We start from the raw sequence: 8,272 nt of genomic DNA, 5'->3' as shown, positions 1-8,272 counted from the left end.
ATCTGAGGGTTACATTGCAAAATGACAAATGAGTTTATTGCGTATGGGTGCACACACACACACAGGAGAAAAGCTTCAACACATAAGCTCTCCTGCAGAAATATGGCCTACAAGACATATTTATACCAAACTACTAAGCCCACGCACTTTCAATGAGGTGGCCTGTGCGTCATTACATAAGCGTATAAGATAAACAAAATATGAATCTGAGAACATTGAGTTAATAACATAACTGTAAAATTTATAGCAAAAATTAATTGAATCAGCTAAAAAGTTATTAGGCAAGCTAATGACCTTTTCTCTATATACGTGATTTCTTGGAAAGGGTGTATTTGACCATGAGACCCTCCCCCTGAATGTGAGATGTGGCTGTTATCTGAGTTTTAGTTTTCATAACAGTGGCAGCATTTCTTCCATCTCTTCAAGGTTTAGCTGGAAGGCTTATTATCACTTAAAAAGTAGGAGCAAAAGAAGCAAAAACATGTCTTTTAAACCTCACTTCTCATTCCACTTTCATGCAGACAATAAACAAAATGGGTGACAAGATCAGGCACCTAAGATGGATGCTGAACAAAAATGGCTGCTTAGATCCTAGTGCAGTTTATGTCAGACCCCCCCTTAATGTACTTTTTTCTCAACTTTGTCAACTTTGTCAACTAAAAAGACTAGGCCAGCAACCAATATCCATTACTGGGCATACAATCCTTGCCTTTGACTACTAAATGCTTATCTTTGCATGTCTATATTGGCTTGGATTACCTGCTACATTGACACCAACTGTTACAGCTGCAGCGGCCGTTATTCGAAGACTTCACGCAGTGTTTACATCGGAATACCCGCGTGATTGTCATGGCGCGTGATTTATTCCAACTGTACCGCCATAGACGCGTGTTGACTCGGGTTTCTATCGGGTGCAGAAAATTGCATTTTAGCGCAGGCTGCAATACCGTCGAGAAACTCAAGTGGGCGATCGTGAGTTGTTGTCTTAAAAATGAAATAGCAATTCAACCTGTCTTTTATTGCCACACAGTTCAGCAAGGGTGTGTGTGTGTGTGTGTGTGTGTGTGTGTGTGTGTGTGTGTGTGTGTGTGTGTGTGTGTGTATTTGTAATGTGAAGATTAACGTTATGAGTTCATACTGTATAGTGTACATGGGATAGAAGTCCTTTCTGAGGCTCCTTAGCCATACACAGATTAAAAATACGAGGAGACATACTGTATACAGGATAATAACGGGAAAAGGACAAATACAAAAATACAACGTCGCTTCTTCCAAATTTACAATCTTCACTTTATCTTCTTCATAATGGCTGTAGTTCTTTTGTCATTGAGAGGGGCAGGGGGGGGGGGGGGGGGCGTTGTGTAAATTACTGACTGCTGAAAAGAAAAAATTAGTGCATTTAAGGCATTGCGTATATCACTACTTTATATTGGACAACTTATATACAGTATAACTACTGTATAACTGTAAAACTACTGTAGGTGCGCACTACTATAAGTCACTTATTTATACAGTTATGTACAGTATATGAGGATTTAGGTTTGTGCTCTGTATTGTTATGTATTTTTATACTAAACTGTATACAGTATACTGTACTGTAACTATATACTGTATAACTATACTACTGTAGGTTAGACACATCCTGTACTGGATTTAATACTGTATATACTGTACAGTAGAAAGAGGAAAGGAAGGGCTGACATAAAATGGTTATTTTGAGTGCCATACTTACCTGTATCATACTTACTTTACCTGTACTAACCATACTACAGTACAGTACCTTACTACTTTCCTGTGGCCTGCCCATTACGCTGTAAAAGAATAGGCAACATGGTCGCCATATGATCAATGTATTTATTGCATCCTTGTACGGTGAGTATGTTGTTAAAGAAACTCATAATGCCTTTTGCTAATTCATGCTTTTTGGAAGGTTTCACCATTTTTCTGATAACCCTTCAACTGATGCCACACCGATTCGATGGGATTCAAGTCTGGGGATCTAGAATTGGAGGTGGATTTGTTAAAGAGATATACTGTAAACAGTGTAAAACAATGAGAAACGGTTACCGACATTACTCCGGTGGCGGCTTAACCCAGTGGATACCGCTGGCAAGAATATGTGTCGCAAACGCGGTGTGTTTCGGGTCATTGTCCTGGAGGAAACGGTGACAAGATGGGAATCACGCCTAATGTATTCAACAATCTCGGGCACTATTTTCTCTTGGAAAAATAGTTTATCCATGATTCCTAGAACAAGAAAAGAAAAATGTAACATTAGGGTACCAAATACTGTACACTACAGCTGTAAGGGGCATAAGGTCACAGCCAGGGGCGCCAACAGGGGGTGGGGGACAGAAGGTACTGGCATCCCGGGCCCCGTTCCCGTCAAAAAAATATGAAGTGTCAAAAAAAATAAATCCCTGTGCGCAGTGCTGACAAATATGGCTTTCCAGTCGCCCCTGGCAACCAGATTGTATCCGCTGACAATCCCTACAATTCCCCTGCAGGATCCCCCCCCCCAACCTGATTGGCTGGCGCGTTGCCAGGATTTATTATTTTTTTTGGCTCGCAGCCAGGCTCTGAGCTGTGTAGCCGCCGTTTCTTCCATCCAGCACAGAGCAGTTAAGCAATGTCCCATGTCCTCCAATGCATCTCCCCTTGTCCCCCCACTGGTCTCCTCTGGCCCCCCCCATGGCCTCTCTTGGTCCCCCCAATGGTCTATGCTGGTCCCCCCATGGCCTCCCCTGGTGCCCCAATGGTCTACTCTGCCCCCCCACAAACTCCCCTGGTCCCTTTGCACCCTCCCCTGGACCTCCCCTGGTTCTCATCATCTGGGCCTCCCATGACCCCCTCCCCTACGCCCTCCCCTGTTCCCCCCACTGCCTCCCATGGACGTCCTCTGGCACCCCACGGCCTCCCCTGGTTCTCTTCTGGGCTCTGGACCCCCACGGCCTCCCATGTACCTCCTCTGCCCCCCCCCCCCACGACCTCCCCTGGTTCTCCTCTGGGCTCCCCTGGATCTCCTCTGGGCTCCACTGGTTCTCCTCTGGCCTCCCCTGCCCCCATGTCTCCCCTAGCCCCCTCTGTTCTCCCATGGCATTCCCCCCTTTCTCCAGTCAGTCACCTACAATGGCATCCTGTCTCCCTCTCTCTGTCACTTTGTCTCCCTCTCTCTGTCACCCTGTCACCGTCTCTTGCTCTCTCGCACTCTCTCTCTGTCTCTCGCGCTCTCTCTCTCTGTCACACACACACACTCTCTCTGTCACACACACTCTCTCTGTCTCTCTCTGTCACACACACACACTCTGTCTCACACTCTGGATCTGGATATCTTATTTACCCTATATATTTTAAATGTCCTATACCTACACCGAAATAACCTATACTGCTTTCTTTCAGATCTGACTCTCAAGCTTCACACGGGAGACATCGGAATACCCCCTAACCCAGAAGACAGGAAGGGAACACCTCCCTTCAGTATATAACATTGCGGGAATGAGGGTACCTGGACATTGAGGGACTGCGGATCAGGTAATATCCCAGGCGGGATTGCTGCCTTTGAAAATTGTGCATCGGGGGCATCCAGACACTGGGTAAGGGGTTCAGGAAAATAATCATTCACATCTGTTTTTTTTTCTAGATTAGAGAGTTCAACACACACACACACACACACACACACACACACACACACACACACACACACACACACACACACACACACACACACACACACACACTTGTCAATGTTCACTCAATCGCTCCTACCACCCATTGTGACCAAGCATTGCCATCTACAGCACTTATTCCCTCTTATAACCTCTTAGATTGTAAGCTCTTCGGGGCAGGAATTTCCTTTCCTATTGTCTGATTTTGCTGCACTTATAGTATTATTATCATTCCCTGTACTCTATTCTTTGTGAAGCACTGAGTACACTTTTGGCGCTATATAAATAAAGCCATACAATATGCAATGCAGTGGGTGTGTGACTGAGATATTTCCATAAGCAGTATGCAAAGCAGACCAAGCCTAGCAAAAGGTGAAGAGTATGCCACCTCATACGGTACTGTTCTATACATGTACAGTATTCAGGCGAAATTACAAGTGGTTTTAAGAATGTAAAAATTGATCAAATATTAAGACGTTATTAGAGTAAGAGGACAATTTTTTTCTCTCAAATAATTGGTAGGAAAAAGGTACTGTAAAAACACTAATGCGTTTTACCAGTAATAGTGTAATTACAGCACATACTGTACAGTAAGAAAACAGAAATACTTACTCAGAAGTGACTGTGGGGGTCCGCGTTACCCCTCCCCCAGAGCTCACTCCTCCTCACCTTTTTAACTTTGGAGGTCTTGTCACTTTGCTGCAAGAACAGGACCTACTATTGTTCTATCCCCTCATACAGAGGTAACAGGAAGGGTTCACAGCGTAGTGTAGGACCTGCATTATCGGTTATACCTTGACGTTTGGTATGCAGGCTTACGGCGCTTTGGCCAAAGGGTTTAACTAAATAACCAAGTAATTATTAATATTATTGAAGTATTTAAACTTCATACTTATTACCATATATGTTTTGTCAATTGGATGTAGCATTGGGCTCCCCTGTCTTTTGTTCTGTGAGAAACAGCAACGACCGGCTTCAAGAAATTTTCTAAGTCCAGCTTTCCGGGGACAAGTTCTCAGAAGAGATCGTAGCGTTCGCGGCTGGAACTACACACCGAAAAGAGAACCAGGACATGTGGTACTATCTCCCGGCCAAGGAATCTCAGCAGCTCCGGGGCGGATACAGCGGCGGTGTCTGGTAATTCATGCCGAATTGAGTTCCAGGACTCTTGCGGGTACATCCCGGTAACCTAAAGGCTTTGTTTTAAGGACTCTCGGAGTTAGGAAATGTTCGTTGTTTAACCCAGATTCCCCAGTAAGTGTGTTTCCTCCTGTTATTTGTAATCCACGGTGTGTACGTCTGTTTCTATGGAATAAATGACAATTTGTTTAACTTCTTGGTTTTCCTCAATGAATGATCCCGGTATAAAGGTGTAAATTCCCGGTGTCCCGTGACAGTGGGGACTCAGTACCAGGACCCGCCATCCTTCCCAAGGCAAATTCAATGTCCAATTTTCCATAACTACCTCCCTATGCTGCCGACATTAAATTCCCCTCCAACCTCTTGTAAAAACGGGATAAAAACCCGCTCAAAAAGCCTTTTAAAAGTAACTGCCCCTTCTCCCTACTGGGATAATGCCCTAACCTCGTCCTCATCACGTCAACCCTCCCCAGAGTGGATATCTATATATCTAGCACCAGCAATATACGCAGCACTTTCACATAGAGACAATACAGAGAATGATAATACAATAACAGACATAAAATCAGACAATAGGAAAGGAAGTCCCTGCCCCGCAGAGCTTTCAATCTAAGCGGTATGTTGAGAGAGTTACAGAGGTAGCAGGTGAGGGAATAAGTGCAGTAGGTGGCTGTGCTTGGCCACAGTGGTTGGTAGGAGTGACTGTGGGGGTGGGACAGTAGGTGGCTGTGCTTGGCCATAATGGTCGATAGGAGTGACTGTGGGGGTGGGACAGTAGGTGGCAGTGCTTGGCCACAGTGGTCGGTAGGAGTGACTGTGGGGGTGGGACAGTAGGTGGCTGTGCTTGGCCACAGTGGTTGGTAAGAGTGACTGTGGGGGTGGGACAGTAGCTGTGAGTCCGGGCTATTGAAATGATTGATATAAGAGGTGAGTTTTAAGGTTTGACGTAAAGGTGGCGAGAAGATGCCTGGGATATACTGAGGGTGAGGGGGTCCCACAGGTAAGGGGCAGTGAGGGGAGAGGGATTAAGGTGAGAGGGCAGTACAGGTGGGGGGAGAAGGTGCCTGGGATATACTGGGGGTGAGGGGGTCCCACAGGTAAGGGGCAGTGAGGGGAGAGGGATTAAGGTGAGAGAGCCGTGCAGGTGGGGGGAGAAGGTGCCTGGGATATACTGAGGGTGAGGGGGTCCCACAGGTAAGGGGCAGTGAGGGGAGAGGGATTAAGGTGAGAGAGCAGTACAGGTGGGGGGAGAAGATGCCTGGGATATACTGGGGGTGAGGGGGTCCCACAGGTAAGGGGCAGTGAGGGGAGAGGGATTAAGGTGAGAGAGCAGTGCAGGTGGGGGGAGAAGGTGCCTGGGATATACTGGGGGTGAGGGTGTCCCACAGGTAAGGGGCAGTGAGGGGAGAGGGATTAAGGTGAGAGAGCAGTACAGGTGGGGGAGAAGGTGCCTGGGATATACTGGGGGTGAGGAGGTCCCACAGGTAAGGGGCAGGGAGGGGAGAGGGATTAAGGTGAGAGAGCAGTACAGGTGGGGGGAGAAGGTGCCTGGGATATACTGAGGGTGAGGGGGTCCCACAGGTAAGGGGCAGTGAGGGGAGAGGGATTAAGGTGAGAGAGCAGTGCAGGTGGGGGGAGAAGGTGCCTGGGATATACTGAGGATGAGGGGGTCCCACAGGTAAGGGGCAGTGAGGGGAGAGGGATTAAGGTGAGAGAGCAGTGCAGGTGGGGGGAGAAGGTCCCTGGGATATACTGGGGGTGAGGGGGTCCCACAGGTAAGGGGCAGTGAGGGGAGAGGGATTAAGGTGAGAGAGCCGTGCAGGTGGGGGGAGAAGGTGCCTGGGATATACTGAGGGTGAGGGGGTCCCACAGGTAAGGGGCAGTGAGGGGAGAGGGATTAAGGTGAGAGAGCAGTGCAGGTGGGGGGAGAAGGTGCCTGGGATATACTGAGGATGAGGGGGTCCCACAGGTAAGGGGCAGTGAGGGGAGAGGGATTAAGGTGAGAGAGCAGTGCAGGTGGGGGGAGAAGGTCCCTGGGATATACTGGGGGTGAGGGGGTCCCACAGGTAAGGGGCAGTGAGGGGAGAGGGATTAAGGTGAGAGAGCCGTGCAGGTGGGGGGAGAAGGTGCCTGGGATATACTGAGGGTGAGGGGGTCCCACAGGTAAGGGGCAGTGAGGGGAGAGGGATTAAGGTGAGAGAGCAGTACAGGTGGGGAGAAGATGCCTGGGATATACTGGGGGTGAGGGTGTCCCACAGGTAAGGGGCAGTGAGGGGAGAGGGATTAAGGTGAGAGAGCAGTGCAGGTGGGGATAGAAGGTGCCTGGGATATACTGGGGGTGAGGGGGTCCCACAGGTAAGGGGCAGTGAGGGGAGAGGGATTAAGGTGAGAGAGCAGTACAGGTGGGGAGAAGGTGCCTGGGATATACTGGGGGTGAGGGGGTCCCACAGGTAAGGGGCAGTGAGGGGAGAGGGATTAAGGTGAGAGAGCAGTGCAGGTGGGGGAGAAGGTGCCTGGGATATACTGGGGGTGAGGGGGTCCCACAGGTAAGGGGCAGTGAGGGGAGAGGGATTAAGGTGAGAGAGCAGTGAAGGTGGGGGGAGAAGGTGCCTGGGATATACTGGGGGTGAGGGTGTCCCACAGGTAAGGGGCAGTGAGGGGAGAGGGATTAAGGTGAGAGAGCAGTGAAGGTGGGGGAGAAGGTGCCTGGGATATACTGAGGGTGAGGGGGTCCCACAGGTAAGGGGCAGTGAGGGGGGAGGGATTAAGGTGAGAGAGCAGTGCAGGTGGGGGGAGAAGGTGCCTGGGATATACTGGGGGTGAGGGTGTCCCACAGGTAAGGGGCAGTGAGGGGAGAGGGATTAAGGTGAGAGAGCAGTACAGGTGGGGGAGAAGGTGCCTGGGATATACTGAGGGTGAGGGGGTCCCACAGGTAAGGGGCAGTGAGGGGAGAGGGATTAAGGTGAGAGAGCAGTGCAGGTGGGGGGAGAAGGTGCCTGGGATATACTGAGGGTGAGGGGGTCCCACAGGTAAGGGGCAGTGAGGGGAGAGGGATTAAGGTGAGAGAGCAGTGCAGGTGGGGGGAGAAGGTGCCTGGGATATACTGAGGGTGAGGGGGTCCCACAGGTAAGGGGCAGTGAGGGGAGAGGGATTAAGGTGAGAGAGCAGTGCAGGTGGGGGGAGAAGGTGCCTGGGATATACTGAGGATGAGGGGGTCCCACAGGTAAGGGGCAGTGAGGGGAGAGGGATTAAGGTGAGAGAGCAGTGCAGGTGATAGAGGGGGAAAGGAGCCCGTTATGAGCAGTGGCAAAAGGAAAATCAGAGCGGGTGTAAGGCCTGACGGGTATCTGTGCTCAGTTTGTGCCTTACCAACACTTCCTGGTTTGTTAACCCATTCACTGCCTAATGCCTGAGATTAGATTGTAAGCTCCAGAGCCCACTGCTCTTTCAATGCTGAGCGCTATTTA

This window comes from Ascaphus truei, chromosome 3 (genome assembly GCF_040206685.1).
Source record: "Ascaphus truei isolate aAscTru1 chromosome 3, aAscTru1.hap1, whole genome shotgun sequence".
Classification (NCBI taxonomy): domain Eukaryota; kingdom Metazoa; phylum Chordata; class Amphibia; order Anura; family Ascaphidae; genus Ascaphus; species Ascaphus truei.
Note: the sequence above shows the minus strand (reverse complement) of the source record.